This window comes from Lonchura striata, chromosome 2, assembly GCF_046129695.1.
Source record: "Lonchura striata isolate bLonStr1 chromosome 2, bLonStr1.mat, whole genome shotgun sequence".
NCBI lineage: Eukaryota > Metazoa > Chordata > Aves > Passeriformes > Estrildidae > Lonchura > Lonchura striata.
In genome coordinates, this window is record NC_134604.1 from 12,260,047 (window position 1) to 12,279,836 (window position 19,790).

Below are 19,790 nucleotides of genomic sequence, written 5' to 3' on the forward strand. Positions count from 1 at the left end.
ATCCCAAAATAATTGCACAGAAAAAAAAATCAAACCACCAAACCCAAGGTTAGAAGTTATAAATTAAAATAAACCCTTAAATCAAGACATATTCTTTTCTTCAGGAATGGTATAGGTGACCACACTTTTGTACTACAACTTCTCAACTGCATCAGTTTATTCTGAAGTATTAGAAAATGGGAGACTACTCTTAAAGGTGTAAGATTCAACATGGAAATATTTCTTAAAGAAACCCTGATCTTTTAGAAATTGGAAATAGGTCTCAGCTACTCTTGGTTAAGTCAGTTGACAATTTAGATAATGAAAAGTATAACAAGGTGGATTTGATATTCCTGGGAGAACCACATCCAGCCATTTCAGATAAGAAAATAAAAGCAGGAAAGCACAAAACAATTTAATTCAGTTTGAAGGGAAATCACCCTTCAGAGGTGCAGGGATCACCCTGCAGAGATCACCTATTTTACAGATATATAGAAAGATGCTGAAACATTGTGGAAAAGATACTATGCTTTTAAATCCTGGGTTTTCTATATATTTTTGTCACCTAATCTGAGATAAGTGATGTTTTCCAACAGTCACTAGGAATCAGCAAGATGCTACTTTTTCTGAGTTATTTCAGGCTTTCAAGGATGCAGGAGCAGATATGGAGGGCTAAGGAATTTTCTGGATCCAGAGGAATGGAAGTCTAGATGCGCTGATAGACAGATGTGACTTGTTTTCTTTTTTCACTAGCGGGTTTGTGGAGTGAAACAGCTGGTGCTTGCACTGCCAGGGAAGAGGCTTCAAGGGAGTTTTATTTCCAAGTGCCTCATTGCCAGGACACTCAGCTGGAGCTGCTCTCCCTGCACGCCCGGAGCTCGTCGCCTGGCGCACTGAAATCGGACAGGGGCCACAGGACAGCGTGGGACAGCAAGGGACATCTGCTTCCAAAAGTGCATGGCTGATCCCTGCAAGCAGGCACGGGAGACACAGAGTGGGCAAGGTTTGTCTGAGGTAAAAGACTGACTCCTTAGGGCTGCAAGGGCTCTGCTGAAATGAGTTACTTGCACATCCAAGGAAAATGTAAACAGAGAAGGTACTTTGTGTCAAAGTCACTCAGATTCCAGAATTCCTTCCTACAGATTCCTATAGATTTATATGCATTCAAGGAGACAATGAACACGTTAATGAGAAATCCAATGCATTTCTAAATACAGAGAAATGTAGGTCAAGAAGTACTCTGTGAACTGGAAATGGCAGGGCTGGAGAGACAGAACAAATCACTCCTTGGCTAGACCTGGAATGGCCACTCCTTTTCTGTGTTGTCATTTTCATCATAGATTCTTTCCAGTGAAAAAGAAAATATCATGTTAAAAATATAGAAACTACAGGGGGAAAAAAATCTTGCTACAAGTATACTGAAAGTCTACTGTGCAGCCAGAGTGAACTAATACTTTCAGACATGAACATGCTTATCAGGTACTTCTGAAAAAAAATGTGTGAAGAGTACAAAAGAAAATACCAGAAGTGAACAAGTCCGTTGCTTTTCCCAAAGCAAACAGGACACTTCCTTTAATTTGGATTAAAAGAAGCAGATATCTATGTTTGCTTCAATAAGAACAAACACAAAGTCTAATTCATTTCTGGCTCTGGCAAACTTGTTTGACTTTCTTTTCTTTAGTGTGACTGCCCAGAAGAGCTGGGAACAGGTAACTGATCTCAATCTACACTAGTAGTCAGCAAGAAACCAGCTCAGAAATTAAGCACTTATAGCTGTGAAGGCTTACACATATTAAAGAAAGACAAGATTTTTAATAAGGCAAATTGATAAATATGAGAAAAAGAAAATATGAGCTTTCAAATGTGGAAGCCTTTGGGCAGGTTGAAAGAAATCTCTTTACATGAAAAAGTTCAGAGCTCAGAAATACACTGATTTGCAGAAGTCAGGCATGTTAGTATAGTAAATAGTACAGATGTTTGGCTTTTTTCCCCTCCCAAGATATCTGTGTTGGTTTAACAGTGGCACTGAAAACAGACTCTCTTCCTCTAGAGTTTTAATTGGATGAAAGTAAGTAATTTTAAATTAAACTTGTCAAATACTGGATAGGTAAAAAAATCAGTTATGCTAGTTATGGTTAGATGTAGAGTGGTGGCAGTTTTATGTTAGATATGAAAGACTAGATTGAGAATTCTGCAGATATTTAATAACTAAATAGCACCCCCTTAGCACTACATAATAAAAATAAAATAAAAAGGGACACTGAGTTCAGACTCATTACAAACATCAGACTTCATTCTGACATACCAAATTCAGTACAGCAAGTCATTAGTACTGCAAGTCACTGCAAGTGATTGTCAAGTTTTAAAATAGCAGTAGCTATTTAAAATTTCACTTGGCCTACAAGTTATTCTTCCATATTGCACTTAACATTTTTTCTTGTTACTTTATGGTTAAGATGCTGAAAGAAGTAACTTACAATAACTAGAAAAGTAATTTTCTATGTGATAATGCTAAAGAAAATAGAGACATGGTAAAAAAGACATGGTAGAAGCTGCTCAAATTGATCTATAATAGGAAAGACTTGACATGTTTACAACAGAAATAAAAAATAGTTACTCACTTTTGCTACAAGAAGCTTAAAAGAAGGGATTCATTTTAAAAGAAATACACATATTGCTAATCTTTACTTGTGTATCCATTAAAAAAATAGAAGAAATATAATTAAACTGCTTTTCTCAAACATTATTACAGTGAAAATTTCACCCATACATGAGGCTCATTCTCTGTAATCCACTAGAATTCCTTATTGACACCTTTTCTTGAACATTCATATGCATTTCTTCTGGGAGTTTGTTTAATTTCATACATTCCATATTGACCAACCTACAGCTGTCACTTTAATTACAATGTCACTTTGAAGCATTTCTTTCTAGATTTTTTCAGCACATAATCTGGAGTACAAAATAATGGCAGAAATTATCTTTTACCTCATAATGTTTGAGTAACTTGTCATGGGCTCTATTTTTTAATGGAAAAAAAAATTGTGTTTCCCTGAATTTTGATATCAGTGTAGATAAAACATTGTATATATTCAGTTTAGGTGTTTACACAGACTCCTTCTGACATAAGTGTTCCTACAACTAACTGAAGGTGAAAAACAGCTGCATAAATAATTGCAGGTGCAAAAAAAAGCTGTGTTTAAGCACAGGTGTTAAAAGGAACTGTAAAATACTGACAATAAAGAGCCAAGAAAGATTAATCATGTGTTTAGAAGCACCATCAAAATTCAAATCAAATCTTTCCTTTGAAGTTTTGATTTTACTTTAAGGTAATTGCAGCAAGGTTAAATCAGGCTAATTCAAGCTTATCTTATTTTACATAGAAAAATCTATGTATTGTCTCTGTTCCTTGATAAACACTTAACAACAAGCACTTATTTATCCTTATTCATAAAGGCTAAATATACTTGTAAATGTGCAGAGAAACACAAAGCATTAAAGATGGAATTTTCAAAACCTGTGGAATGTAGTTGTAGAAACCTGCTGAACAAAAAATTACTTTTAAAATTTTTGTTTGGAATGAATACTCACCCAAAACTTCAAAAGTCTCAGACAAGGTCTAATCAGGCAGTAATGAACATAAGATCTTGTGACCAAAGCTAGAAATACAGAAAATTCAGCCTTTGAAGTTACATTCTGAATTACTTTTAAAAGTCGCATCTTCAGTGTGTATTGAAAAATAAAATATTAAACGAAAAGTGATTTTTTTAATTCCACATACTATCATACACAGGTCTTTGCATAACACTCTCCTTTCTGTATCTTTCTAGGTCTTCAGTGACAAATATACCAGGATTTCTGCTCACTGACAAAAAGCTGTAATTTAGCCTACACTGTCTTTTCAAATATTAGCTACAAGCCTGTAGACCACAGGAAACAATGATAATAACACAATGAAAGAAATTCATGAAGGACTTGAGCAGCTGTACCTTCCACAGCACTTGCTGTGGAATTGCTTAAAATGCATCCTGACAGAGAGAAAATAGACATATAGGATTTTGTTAAGGGACATCATTGATCTGTACATGTGTTTGTACATCCATATATTGCCTTTTGGGAAGGGCAATAGGACTGTTCTTGCATTTGTTAAACTCTTCCCAACCAGCACGAGCCTTATCCAAGAAACAGACACACCCCCAAACTCAAAACTCAATGGGAAAGACAGCCGAGACTAAACTCCTCACAAAGGAATCTGGGATGCAGCCACAGCTCACGGGACAGATGGAACTGTGGGAAGGGAGCTTTAATGACTGGAACCACAGAGGCTGAATCCAGGAATTGTGAACGGGCACTGGCAATTACGCACCTGAGACTTCCTCCAGTTTCTCTCAGAACAAAAAGTAAAAAGGGAACCAAAGCATTGTTCTTAGGGCAGTGAGGTGCTTGTTAAGATTACAAGATGACCACATCCAGTCCAGTTCTTGTTGCTGATTCCATCAGGGGAGCACAGTTCTCTGCAGTATTTCCATCTTCTGAAATCCCTGCATCCAGCTCTCCTCCCCTACCTCCACCCCACAGGATACCCCCATCAAATCTACATCAAAGCCTCCTGTTTCTATGGTTTTGTAGTCCAGTTCAGCATGGTGGCTCACTTCCATTTCTTTTCACAGAATTTATAGCCTCCTTCTTGCCAGCATATTAAACTAATTCTTTCCATCCGTTACACGCTGACTGCTTGACTTCTGCTTCTATTGTTCAAATTTGGAATCTTTGGTCTTTTTATTGCCATTCATTCCATGCTTTATCACCTTATTTTACCTTCCCTACATATGGCTTCATTTCAACTGCTTCACTCATAACATCTCCCTCCTGCCAATAAATCTCATTTTTCTCACTATCAGACTGACTTTTAACTATTTTTGTAAGTTCCATTTTCCCTCTTCACAGCAGACATGCAAAAATATAAAGAAACAAGAAAGAATAGGCCAATTTGGATGGATAAAAGCCAAACAGTGTTTAAAACCATTTCTCAATTTCCTTCAGTAAGCCCAAACAAAATCCTTGTTTTTTTAACTTCACCTTCTCCTTCAAATTTGGTTGACCCAAAACCTCTGGCAAATGTATGAGATTTATTTTGTATTTTACTTGAGGGCACAGATTAGGTGGCAAAGAGCATGTACCACATCCAGTACAGCATGTACCACATCCAGTTAAATACCATTGGATCCAGATGAGTGCATGGATCTGGATCAAATGGTATACTGGATCAAAATGCATACTCCCACATGCTCATATTTCCATATCTGTGAGTAAAAGTATCCCCACATTTAGTTTATCCTTGATATTAAAGTTATTCTATAATGTTTCCAAGCCCTGGTCAGCTGATCCCATCAAAACCCCAGTACCATCACTGAAATCTAGTTAGAAATTATGGTTTTGCTCTCATCATTCTTCATAAATGTGTCAAATAATGAAAGCTACTGTAGTTATTTAATAGATAGTTCAGAAACCCAATTATGCAATTCAGTAATATAACTTCATTTACTCAGAACTATTTCTTTAATTTTAATAACTGCATCATAAAACAAAAATAGAAATGCTAATTTGGAATGCTTTAGAGTTTGATTAATTAGTATACTGTTTTAAAAGAAAGCATTGGACAAAAATACAGGGGAAAAATTATTTGTGTTAACAGCTCCCCATAAATTACTTATAGCAGAATTCAACTGCCTTACCACAGAAAAAGCTAGAAAATAGATTCATAATTATTTTATTTCCCTAGCCATTTCACAAAAAGAGTGGAAAATAAATATCAAATTAATGCACAGAATAGTGAATGAGACTTCTGTCATTAGCTAGTTACAATTATCTTTCAGAATCCTTACACAGAGTTCTCACTCCCAAATTCATTTGGAAGAACATATGAGAAAAGTTTTGTAACATGAATTAAAGTAACTCTTTTTAAGCTCTTCAGTTGGCTTATTCTGCTGTCTTTACCCATCCTGCTTTCAATTACCCCTTAAGTGGGGGGAGATTATTTTGGGGGGGGATGGAGGTTTTTTTATTTGTGGGGTTTTGAAGAAAAGAGGTGTGTATTGAGAATGAAGGTCATGAGGAAGAATATAGGATGTTTGATAGGACATCTCTCAGAGCAGAATTTGGCCCACTGTATTTGACAGCTCTGGAGATTTCAATGGAAAGCTATTTGCACAGCATGGTGCAGCACAAGATTTGATCTGAGAAAAACTGCAAGCTCAACATTACTTTCTGACTACAGAGATAGTTGATTATGGTGTGTAAGCAATGAGTAAAAAACATAATTTAAAAAAATCTATGAATCCTTGCAGTTCAGTTTGCAAAGAGGCTCTTTTCAGCCTTCTGCATTTGCTTGTTTAAAGATGGAGGAATGTTCCAGATCCAAAAACTACACAGAAAAGAAAGTGCTTAAGATCACGTTTTCCTTTCAGACCTTCTTCAGTTGTTTTGGTTATAAGTAGTTAAATATTTAAGTGAAGTAATTGCTAATCTTCAGGTCTGTGCTTTGAAAGAAATGCTACCACAGAGCTTGTCTGTGAATCTACTCAGCAGCCATTTATTAAGCAAAGTAACTGCAGTCTTTCCAGCTCATCCACCTTGATATCAAACACTTGCAACATAGAAAACACACAGGAAAGAAATGCAAGAAAAGAAGTTCCTCTCAGCAGTCTGTCAACATAATTTACCTGTCAGAGGCAGGACCAGGCAATGCCAGGCAACTCAGTGTAACACTCCAACAGCTTCCAGAGGAACAGAATCACCCACACAAGTCAATTTTTCAGAAATAGTATATCAGATCTGGAGCATGGATGCAAGTGGTATTATTGGTCAATTTGTATCTATTGTCTACAAAAACTGCTGAAGTCCTGAAGTATCTCTAAATTACTTTAGAAGAATAACCCAGAACAAGGAAGAGTTGCCTATTTTGCTTGTGATATTCATTTATCACAATGTCCTTATTATCTACACAATTTTTTCCACACACACACACCAAAAAAAAAAAAAAAATAAAAAGGAAAATAAGAAAAATAATTAGCAGCATTAGTGGTGATACTCTAAATATTATTTTATACAATTCCCTCATAAATGTACTTGACCCTATGAAGACAAACTTTTAATTGGCAAAGGCTATTCTGGATGGTGAAAAAATAAAAACCCAAATTTTTTAGATAAGGAAAATGCAAGTATATCACTGAGCTTCATCAATGTATTCATTAACTCTCTTTCAAAAGTAAGTGAAGTTTTATGAGAATTTACTCTGTAGCTGTTAAAAAAGAGTTGGCTAACTTTTTTTCAGGTTTCACCCCTGGTGTTCAACCTATGCTTTTTTTTGAACTAAGAAAGTCATCCTTACTTTGCAGTATCTTGATGTATTACATCATCAGTATAATTATAGAATTTATGAGTAGCTTAAAATACACTAGTCATAACCCATCCCTCAGATTAGAGTTCTTATTGAGATGGTATTGTAATGTTTGCACTTTCAGAATTCAAGTTTGATAATTAATATTTTAATTTACATAAAACCAGAGCAACACTTTTAATAGCATCTTAAGTGTGAATTGAATGGCTCACTCAGGTTCACCAGAAGGTAAAATGTAAAACACAGCTTTATTTTCATTCATCTCTCACTAAGGTGACCTGTCAAAAACCAATAGTTTCTTTAAAAACAAACAAACAAACAAAAACATAAATAAAAACCTAAACTCATTCTCTCTCCCTCCCTCATATTTTGCATTTCTTGGACTTCCACTCTTCTTTAAAGTATTAAAATCTTGCAGGAACCATGACTCCCCCCTTCCCATTCACCAGCAATGCAGGAATGCTGACACAGGAGCACAATCAGATATATTAGTGAGGCTGCTCCTTTTCCAGTGTGCACAAACAATTTGTTCTAAATCAGCTTTACAGATATCATGCATTAAAATTCCTCTCCCCGAGAAAACCTTTTAGTTTGAAGCATATCCAAATAGTTGTAATATGATTATTCCACTCTGTGTTTATCTCTGGGTCTCCAGCTGGAAGACCAGGCTCGTGGTGGTCACAGCCAACATTAGGCTGCAGACAGCTGATCCAGCACCCTCTGTGCCTGCTGCCTTTTCCCCCCTTTTGAGGGAAAAGCAAACTCTGCTAAAAATATTTGGGTGCTCTAAACAATACTTCTTATTTAGGCTGATATCAGTATTCACAGACCAGAACTGCCTAGGGATTACATGTAAAGGCAACATAATTTTCATTTTAAGTTAAACCTTGATTTTATCCATTTCAAGAGGGATAAATAGTTCATTATCTTTGCTATCCAATACAACTGCACAAAAACTTTTCTATTAGTTTCTCAGGGAACAGCTTGTCCTTATCCAAGAGATCATCTCTGTGACAGTTTAACAGAGACAGGATTATTAGATTAAATAAACATCTTCGAGTTTTATGAAAGCTGTCAATAACTTGTCTTCCAACCACTATTTAATAAAGCTAAATAAAAATATAGTGGTTATTATGAGTATTGAGTTAATTCTAAGGTTTTTTCATTTCTTGTTAAAGCCCAGAAGATGCTTTGTCTTGAATGCTACAAAGAGAATTTTTAAAGGCAGGAGAGCAGAAGGCTCAGCCTCCACAAGACAAATACATTGGTGTAGTATTAAACCATCTCTAGAATAACATTTCCTGTGCACTTCCTCTGAGCTAAGGCTTAACTGGAAAACAAATAGAGAGAACTCATCCCTTGTAGGCTGCTTAAGCTAAGCAGAAACACCATTATTCCCTTGATAATTATAACAATAACCCCATTCAGACAATATGATGAAGACCAAAATAAATGGCTGCAAACTTATGTCATCTCACCTTTTATATGCTGAAATAACTAATTGTTCTAAAACTCTTTGTTGGTCTTCACAATTTGCACTCACCAAGTTTTATAAACCACACAAATAATTCAAAGTACAGAGCATATCTTCTTTTTTTTTTAAATCTTAACTGGATTCAGGAAAGTGTTACACCCCTGAGTTCCACAGCAGTTCATAATCATATTGCTTGTGTACTAATAGAGGCCCCAAATCTTCCAGGTTTGTTCTGTTTTTTTTTTTTGTTTTTTGTTTGTTTGTTTGTTTGTTTGTATAGAGATGGGGTTTTTTTGGTCCAGGTAGACCACTGACACTGAGTAATCTTATATTATTACAAGTCCACACAAATTTAGTTTGTGGAAAATCTCCACAGAAAAACACTTTTCAAAACAGGTTATGATAATCTGAAATAAAGAGATGCACAGAGTAATATACATTAGGGGCCAAAAAAAGAAGAAACTGTTTGACCTAATTCTACCATCATATTTTTTACTGTGTAGCTCATTTTCCTTTAATTTGCTGATTTGATTGAAATTTTTAGGCAATATATTTTATTGTAGAACATTCCCTCATGCAGACAGCCTGAAAGCAATGTGGTGCCAGATACATGCACTGACCTCCTTCCCATGAACTTCTCCTCTCCCAGAAAATTCAGCTCTTTGCAAAAGCCAATGCAATCAAAAATTGACATCTGTGCTTCTCACCTCTAGTCCTAGCAAAATTAGAAAAGAAATTAATTGAAAACTGTTTCTTATAGACGAGCCATGAATAGCAAAAGCTCTTCTCCATCTAGCTCATTTCATATTGAAGATGGACAGAGAAGAAGTGAGACAAATCACTCAACTATTCTTACTTATTGTACATTACAAAAGCATACAGTGGAACTATCTTCCCCTGCCTATGACTGGAAGCAATGATGAAAGATGAGAGGAGTACCCCGTAAAACCCATAAGCAATCAATTTCAACTCCTTGCAGGATAAGTGTCAGTGTTCTGTATATGTTCTAGAAGTATGTTTGGAAAGTAGTACAAGCCATCTATACTGTTGTTTTTATTTGTTTCCAACTTCAGAGCTTTATTTGTGCTTCACTTCTGGAATTTAACCTCAAAGCTCCTTAGAAGAAAGAATTTGCATTTCCCTTTTAGGTCTCATGTTTTTGTCCCAACTGGGAGACCCAACAGATGTAGAATTTTTCTTTTTAATGCATTCTCTAATGACTCATTTTTAAAGTGACTGAAACACTATCTCTAATTATAGCCGCAATATGTTCCTCAGTGAATTTCACATCCTGTCTAAGCATCACATTATGTTCTTCCAATAATTATAGCCTTTCTTCCATCCTTTTTTTGCTTTTATTTCAAGCCAGTCAAAACTTAAATTCAGTCTTTAACTTCATTACCTAAAGCTTCTCCCCCATACTAGATGCTCTTTGGATGTTCAGAACTAGTTGCTGTTTAAAACCGCCTTATAAACATTTCAACATGTTGATTCTTTCCCTGGTGGATACATGTTGTACTTCAGTCTGAACTTTCAAACTGAAAGTTTAAACTTGATTCTGAAGGCTGTCCTCACCAAGAATCTAATTTACATGTATCTCCATGAAAGGATTTATTTAAAAAATAAATAGGTATGAACAAATTCATTGTATTCCTTTGTCATAAATATCCTTTTCTCTCATAGAAAAGAAAGATGACTGGGTCAAGACAGATCACTGTCAATAATTCAAGGTGTTATAATAAATAAATTGGTTTCATTAACAGTTTCATAACTTCACATAATGCATTCCCTTGCTTGGTCCCTTACACATGAATACAGAAACCCTTCTGAGTGCTGGAGAGACAGCTGGGAGGCCAACCCGTGCTATTTATTCAGAAGTGGAACAAGTCAGGGATGCACCACTGACTTTTAAGACACAAAGTCCTTCAAGAAATGTTTTTGTTTTTTTGCTTCAAGGCCTCTGTAACAAGTTCTGTTGATTTTGTGTGCATATAACAGCCACTGTACTCCTGGCTGTTGGCTGAATTATATGCCTGTCTTTGACACCAGTAAGTGCCAACAGTCTTCCACATTTTCACCTGACTGCTGTCTTAAGTTTAACAATTTTTGTAGACCCAATAAGGCCACTATTCTCCAATGCTGATGGATTCTTGAGAGCCTCTCACGTGTTCTCTCCCAGCATGTAACTCTCTTCTTTTTGGCCTTGTTTCCCAATGTTTCTTTTTTCAGATATGTGTGTATCAATAAAAGATATTGACATGAACAGGCACAGAGGGCACTTTCACATTTTCTTATCAGGATCTCAAAACTCTGAGCTTACTATATCTTGTTCTGATATATTTCTTCACTGTGATGCCAGTGCATCTAAAGACTCATTTAAAATGAAAAGGCATTGAAATAGTGCAAATATTGAAGTGGGCATATTTAGTTTGCAGACAATGTATTGATTCTCTCTAAAGCATTATGTTCTTTCCACTACACTTCAAATAACAAGAATTTTATATTTACTTTTTCTCCAATTTCTTATTTCCTATTTTTTTCCCTTTAAGTAATGGAGTAGAATAGATGCAGAAAGCCCCAATTATTATATTGTTGGAATATCTCTCACTTCCTAACTGCAAGGAAATCTGTCAAGAGAAGCATCTTGGGCATTAGACAATGTAACCTGTAAAGGTCCCTTTCAAACCAAACATAGATCTGTAATTCTATGACCTTCATTGATTGCACACTTAGGTGTCCATACTGTGCATAAGGTTACTAATTACTGTTGGAATTCAGCACTCTGCACCTCAAAAGGCCAGTATCAATCTCAGCCTAGGATTCCTCCAGTAATAATTTTTATTTTTCTTTCTTTCATTTTAGTTCAGATGCTTTTAGGGAATACAAATATATTCCTGCACTTTTGAAGTCAGTTATACACATTTTAATGCTACTTCTCCAGGGCAAGAACAATAGAGTTGTCACTAGATTTCAACTTGGACTCAGCTAATTCAGACAGAAAATAAATACATCTTTCTTGTAAGTATTAAAAAAACCCCAGCTAGTCTCAGATATATGAACCTGTTCCTGTTTTAGGTGATTGAGCTGCTGATCTTTAGGTTCCTTCCTATCTATTTATCCAGGATGTTATGTCTGTCTTTGTTTGCCATTATGATAACATGTCAGATGCAAGGTTTTTGAAGGATGACATGCTGATTTAGTGCAACCCCAATGCATCCTCTTGCTGGACATCCTCTAATGAGAGCTAATTAAAAGCTGTCTGATAAATGCGAAAATTTATTCTTGGGAGGTAAAGTGACAAATTAAAAATAAGAGTGAAATCAGTTAAGAGAGCTAACACTTGCACTCATCCAGTCCATCAGAGGAAACTTCATAAGGATGGCATGAAAATATTTCTGTCTGTCAATGCCAACGGGAAAAGACTTTCATTGACAAGAGAAGCATAGAGCGCCAAGGTCTCGAGACAGCTGCCATCCACCATTAGCAACAGAAAGGGAAATAAAAGGGAAAAGGTTTTTGAAAAGACAAGTCAGAATGGTAAAATAAAACTTCAGTTGCAGAACTTTTGGCATGCTGAATGGGCATCACAGATCTTCTGACTGCAGCCACAAAACAGGCCCCATGCAGAACCTGTCTGGGCACATCCATGCTATTTAAAAGTTGCCATCCCAAAGCTGTGACATCCTGTAAGGGATGTACTTAGAATTAGCTCAGGAATCTCTTCCCACAAATCTGATTTTTTTATTTGTTTCAAATTCAGGATAAAGTCTGTCTTTCTGAATAACAGGGGTCCAGGCCTCAGTTCTCACTCCTACACTAGAAGCACATTCCACCCCACAGTTTGTGTCAGGAAAACACTAATGAAGAAAACACCAATATTCAGTATTAATTTCCAAAGACAAAATTCAGAAAAGTCCAGAAACATTCTGTGGGTTTTATTACATGTAGAATTTAAAGATAATTGTTTCCACTTACAGATGGGATTTAAATGTTAACAGCTGTGCATAGCCAGTTCAGATTGTGTGCATTTTCTCTAAGAATCTATATAATTGCTCTCACTTTTTGTTTAGTATTATTAAAGAAGATTTGATGGCTTGGGTAATGACAATAAATACAAACTGCAGGTCACAAAATCAGATGGTAGTAAAAATGATACATAAATGGGAATTGAGATACATGAGCATCTGTGAGAAATTATTCCAACATAAATATGCACAATAAAACTGTGTCTGGTTAACTTCCAGGCTGGCAGGATGAAAAAGATATTAACAGCCAGGAGACTTGCCACACTTTCAAACCTTTGCAGTCCCTAATGCTGGAAGGACAAATGGAAACCCTGCAGCAGATACAGGACTAGAATTTCTCAGTGGGTATTACACTCTGGAGTAGCTAAACATGTCTTTACTGCAAAGCCTGTACCTAGCACTACGTACAAGGTTAAAGCATTTGTGCATAAATATATATATACACACACAGAGAGAATATATTTAAAGTAAAATCTACAGTTCTTTATAGTCATCCTTAGCACGTACATAATGAGAGATGCTGTGCTGATAACTTAAAAAGTGCTTTTAAAATCCTTTTTGCAATTCATGCAAATAATTAGGTTTTCTCTTTGATCTATTTTTGAGGTTTTGCTTTTTCTTTACAGAATGGACGATTCAGATTCAAAATAGGGCACAAAAACTACGCGTTGTTCACTGGCACAGAGATTTACACTACATTCACTTGAGTAATCTTGAAAACTGAAGTAGTGAAGCCAAATAGAAATTATCTTTGACTGGCTATGAGTTGTTGTTTATCTCCACAAGATTAGAAGAACTGTGACATAGAGGAAACAAGTTTTCAAATAAGCAAACCAGGAGGGGAAGAAGTAGCATCATAGAAATGAAGCCATGTGACTAAGAAGGAACAATGGACATGAGTTTTAAAACTATATAAAAATACATTTTTACTACAGTAATAAAAACACTGGAATTAAAGTAATAATCCTGTTTAATTAATTACATATGGATCAGACATTCTTCAATTAGCCATTCAATGATCTCACTCCAACTCACCATTTCTTCAAGAACTACAGGTAGGAGAAGCAAAGCAGCTAGGCTGAATCACCTGGAAAAAGAAAAAGAATCTTTAGAGCAAGATATACTACACAAAAATAAATACTTCTGTCTAGTCATATATATGATTCTTAACCAATTTGGGTCATTTAATAATGGCCTGTTGAGAGAAGCATTCTCTTTTATATGTCGTTTTTGTTTTTTAAAACCCATAGTCCCCAAATTCATACCAGGTCCATTCAGCAGTCTGGTGTCTTCTCTGTTGAGTTTCCATCCTGTTGTGGGTTGATCCTGTCTGGAGGCCAGGTGTCTCCCAAAGCCACTCTGTCACTCCACTCAGTTGGCCAGGGGAGAGAAAACCTGAAAAACAAACCCCACAAAAAGCTTGTGGGTCCAGCAAGGCAGGGAGAGATCCTTCACCAGCTCCTGTCACAGGCAAAGCAGTTTTGAATTGGGGAAATTAGTTGAACGCATCAAAATCAGAGCAGAGTAATGAGAAAGAACACCAAAACTCAAAACACCTTCTCCCTACCCTTCCCTTCTTTCCAGGCTCAACTTCACTCTTGATTTTTGCACCCCACGGTGGTGCAGGGGGATGAGGAATGAGAACTGGTGTCTGTTCATCACACCTTGTCTCTGCTACTCCTTTCTCCTCAGGGGCAGGACTCCTCACACTCTCCCTTGCTCCACTCTGGTCTCCCTCTCATGGGAGACAGTTCTCCATGAACTTCCACTGCTGCCCCAGCATGAGCCCCCCATGGAGCCACAAGTTCTACCAGAAATCTGCTCCAGCATGGGCCTCTTTCTCCACAAGTCTGTATGATCCCTGCCATCAGTCAAGACAAGTCATGCAAAGCACTTTTATTTTACACAGATTTTCAGTGGAGTTAAAGTATCCATTAAATGCCCAGCAACTTTTAACATATCACAGCCATTAAAATATCCATCAGAAAAGGAAAAAGGCCTTGGATGTTATTTGGTACTTCAAAAATATCAGTAATTAAAGCTATAAAATAAATAGAGCCTGAGGTCAGTAATACTGGTATGAAATACTGGGAAGGAGAATAAGAAATAAGTATCAAATACAGCAAAAAATATAAATAAGTTTTTATTACTATTCATCTTCAGTGTTTTCTCTAAAGACTCAAATAACAATCTATAGCTGAATATCATATCTCAACTCCCTTACAGTGATCTTGTTGTCATTATGAGTGGATGCACCTATGTACACCAGAGGATGCATAAAAGGGCACAAAAGATACTGTAGTGATAAAAACAGTGTAATAACTTGTGAAAAAAAAAATCAGATTATTTTGGAGGTCGTACTTTATTTTCATTTCCTTTTGAAAAAAACAAAATGTCATACGCATAATGACAGGGCAGAAGCACTTTCATGTGCACTACCATGATTATGATAGAAAAAATGACCAGTTAAATGGCTTCAACCAGTTGAATGGCTTTTAAAAGAATGGCTTTGCCTGCTAACTACTATGGACCATGACTGCAAGTTAGAAAATTACTTATTTTATGTATACACCCAAGAAGATATTGGAGGTACTCTGTGCATAGGAGATTTTTTCAGAAAGCTAACTTTTTTGATGGGTAATTGATTTAAACATAAAACCAATCTTATTGTATAGGAACAAACTGAAAAAAACAAGGTGGAAGATGAAAAATCCCATGTGTCAAAATGGTGCAACAGCAGGAGCACAGAAGGGAAATTGCAGTACTCAAGTCTCTTCATAGCAGCCAATGGGACAAAATTGCAGAAGACATAGAGATGCTATCAAGCACTAATTGTGCCATTAAAAAAAGGCTGGAAAATATTGAGAATTAGTCATAAGGAGCTCAGATTGAGATGGCAATGTTGAAAGAGGAAAGCGAGACACTTAAGAACAAAAGATAAACAGGGCAGAAAATGGAATAACCTATCAAAATGATTACTCAATAATGGCAATTAAACTTTCAATGAGATGAGACTGTGCCACTAAATTAGGAGCAGAGCAGCAGCTAATAAATTCTAAACTGTATGCTGTCCAAGTAGCTGAGCTATTTGATACATTTCTTTTTCCACAATGATAATTAGTTATTGTAGCTTGCAGCATAATTGAAAAAAAAGTCCAAGTTCCCAAGCTTACATGTGACCAGGTCACAAACCTTAATTTTCAGTACCTAGACCCTGCACAGCCTGGATGCCCTAAGGGCAGACCTTCATCTGGTCTGAGGGATACAATGCAAGTCATAGCAACAGAAGATGTTGATCATAGAAGAGAAGTTATCCAGAAAGGATCTATTGCTCCAGAGAGGGATTTTCATGGAAACCACAGATGTCTGTGCCCATCAGGAGCAAACAGTCTAATAGCTTTCATAACTGCTTTCATAACTATGAACACCACCCACTAGAAATCACACTCCACAAGCTTTCCAAGAACCCAGGGAAATTTGTCAGAATACTTTTTAGTAGTTCTCTCACTGTTGTGCAGCAGATTTAGTCAACCATGGCCTTGCTCCCTGTTCCACACCACACTTCTTAAAGTGAAAAATATCTGCATTATGATACGTGATAATTGGGAATTAGAAAAGTCTACATTTTAATCACATCTCCTGATTTCCTGACTCATTTTAAATTACTTATAATCTTCTGAAAGGTTTTGCGGTAAGCAATGAATTAGAGAGAAGTTAAAAGCAGAAACTACACATAGTTGCATCTGAATCACAAAGATCATCCACCTGTTTGTTTTTGATTGCAAGTACAATTGCAGTTCAGTTTCTCCTCTGCTTAATGACCAAGGTACATGAATGGACTGATACTTTTTTTGGTATTTATATTGTTAGATAACTCACAGAAAGAGGACATTGATTATGTTGCAGCTAATGATGGAAAAATAACAAAAAAGTGTTATTATAAAAAACATTAATGCTTCTTTGAATGTATTGTCTTTGTATCTGCAAATAAAACAAATTTTCTGCAAGTAAAGGCAAACCCACTTGCTTTGATGTGTTTTTTTTAGAAACACCATGCAGCGCTATCCAACAATGATTAGAGTCTGCCATTGAAAAGCTCATGGTAAAAATGTAAAACTACAAGCTCAATAGAGACCATGCTGATGTCCTATTTATTGGTTCTCTTATGTCTTTATTTTGGACATGAAACATCAAAAATCTATCCACCTAATCTGATGTTTAAAAATGCTCACTTATATGAGATCAGCTTGTTTTTTTCCTTTTATGACACATGGTGTAAAAAAAAAAAAATCCTTTAGTTAGCACCAGGCTTTGAAAAATCTAAGAACAATGCTTTAATCACTTTGTGAAGAAACTAGTTTGAATCTTTAATGCATTTTGAAGTCTTCTAACCTGGTTTTATAAGCTAGGTTATAAACCCAAGACTAACAATGCACATAAACTGTGATCTTAAAATATCCTTTATTTTTCCCTCTAAACAACATTCAAGTAAGTTACTTCATAAAAGTGGCTATCTTAAACTAATCACTTTAAACCAGAATAAGAAATTGGGTCATTAGTCTCCTTTCAGATTTCTCCTTTAATTATTTGGACCAAAAGCAAGAAATGACACTGGCAATTGCTGGCAATTTCCTTTCTTTCAGAGAAAACAACAAAAAAAAAACAACCCTTCAAAATCTACCAACCAACCAAATATGAATCCTTATACCATTATATAGTCAAATTTTATAACTAGACACATATATGTTAGAATTTGGGATGGGTTAGACTGTTGATTCATGACAAATCACACAGAAATAACTCACTAAATATTTATTTTGAGTCTATGTAACTTATGTCATAGGGTCATACCATTTGAGCTTGTTATATCACTGTTTAGCCCAGAAAAGAGAGGATAATTTAATCTCCAATTCTTATAGTGCACAGTATTTTTTTGAATGTGTTTGCTATTTATTAAACTCCTCAATGAACCCTGAGAAATACAAGTAATTTTCCCATTTAAGAAATTAAGGATGTAGAGTACTATCTTTTTTTTCCCTTTATTGAACACACAACACTGCACTGGTCTGATGGAAATCAGAAACTGTTCTTCATGAGTGGGAGTTAACCCAGCTGACATAGGTTCAGCTGCATTTTAATATTTTGATATCTGTGAACAGTAGCTGTGCTGGAGAAAATCACAGATTTTTGGTTTTTTTAAGCAGTCCACTTATACCATTCAATTTAAAACAGTTTTTCCTCTTGTTGAGACTAAACAAGGATTGTCAGTGCAGCTAATCTTCCCTACAGATGTCCAACATTCATTCTAGCAGAACTTTTTTTCTCTCTGACTGCACTTGAATAGACTGAAGTAGGGCATATTTAATACTCAGCCTCATCAAACTCAAAAAAACCCCAAAAACCTGGATCAAGATGCCCAAACATCCTCCCACAGCAACTACATTCCCAAATTGATTTATACCTTTCCTGTGGAATGCGTATTGCAAGACTGAATTTTATTAAAGACCTGTAGTTTCTCTCTAGCACTATTGCATTTGTAATCTGCATCTGCAAGGAATAATCACCCTGGATTTCTATTTTTAGTGACAATACCTGCAGTGCTTTGCAGTTTTCAATCGAAGCTATAGAGTAGCAGCCATGATCTTCCCTTTCCTCCTTGTCCCATGATATTTGCTGTGCTTGCTGTGATAACCCTGCTAGACAATTTGTTATTCTTCTTACAGGAAATCCCCAGGGCAATGCCAGATTACACTGCCATTACCCTGATACCAGATTATCAGCTTCCAACCACTTTCCAATTCCTTGTCCTTAACAGACCATTTCTTTCCTGTTCATATCATGTGGCACAAGTAACTTCTGCTTTTCCTTAGGAAAGGTGAGACTGATGAAGGTGGTAGACTGAAAAAAAGGAAAAAAAAAAAAAAAAGAAAAGAAGCTAAGGTGAACTTCAGATACTGCTGACTTCTTGGCCGCTCTCTGAAAAGTGAAAAAAGTATTATTATTACAGTAAGTACAATATTCTATCTTGGAACAGAGATATTAAGGTACTTATTTTATAGTTCTATTCTTATTTCATTTAAGTTTCAATCTAGAAATCATACATTCATTTGACCAAAACTTGAATAAGATGAAAACACTTCAGCTATGTTAGTATCCTTATCCTGCACTAGAAAAAAATTGTTTAGCTACCATGTTGTTTAAATGGATGAAAGAGTAACCACCACACAGCTGAATAAGCACAGTGATATTTCCTATAGTTCCACTGCTTGACCTGCTTTAATAGGAAACTCTGTATGTGACAGAAATCTTTAACAGAAACCTATAAATAAATATAATTAAATTTTGCTTAGAAAGAAAGAATATTAAGGCTGCAGTTTAACATAAACCTGAAGTTTTGAAGTTACAAACTTTTGCACCTTAAAACTCCTTCAAGCAATCAAATATGCAGAGAGGCTTTCAGAATTAGATAGCTAAAGGATCTGTAAAGAATATGGACTTAGACTAAGGTCATTGCAGTGCTGCATTGCACATCCACTAAAATAAGGGATTTCATAGAAACTTTGTGGAAGCAAATAATCCTTCTGGTTTTGCAGGTGAAGCGCTCCACACGCACTGAGACCAGACTCCCAGGCTGCAGAAACAGCACCCTGAAACAATGAAACATATTCCAGGCTGGCCCCATGGAAGGTACATGCATAGATCTCCATCTACCTCAGTGCTTACTAAATGGGAAAGAACAAAAATCAATAGCAAGAGAAATTGCATTTTTAGGTTTCAAAGTGCTGCAGGTAATGCAGAAGAGAAAACTATTGAAAGTAAAGCAACCAGCAGTGTCCTTCCCACTGAGAAGTTACTTTGGTTTAGCATTTGCATTGGTGATTTATGTTGATGTAGTGGACTAATCTGGAATACT

The 19,790-nt window shown here is 36.0% G+C and overlaps 1 long non-coding RNA gene across 1 annotated transcript in view; it reads right to left on the reverse strand.

Moving 5' to 3' along the window:
- Positions 1-13,968, reverse strand: part of LOC110476583 (uncharacterized) — a 34,878-nt gene extending 20,910 nt beyond the window's left edge. The window contains exon 1 of the long non-coding RNA XR_013341772.1: positions 13,913-13,968. This is a non-coding gene — a long non-coding RNA (uncharacterized LOC110476583). The remainder of the gene's footprint in view (positions 1-13,912) is intronic.
- Positions 13,969-19,790: the final 5,822 nt, after the last annotated feature.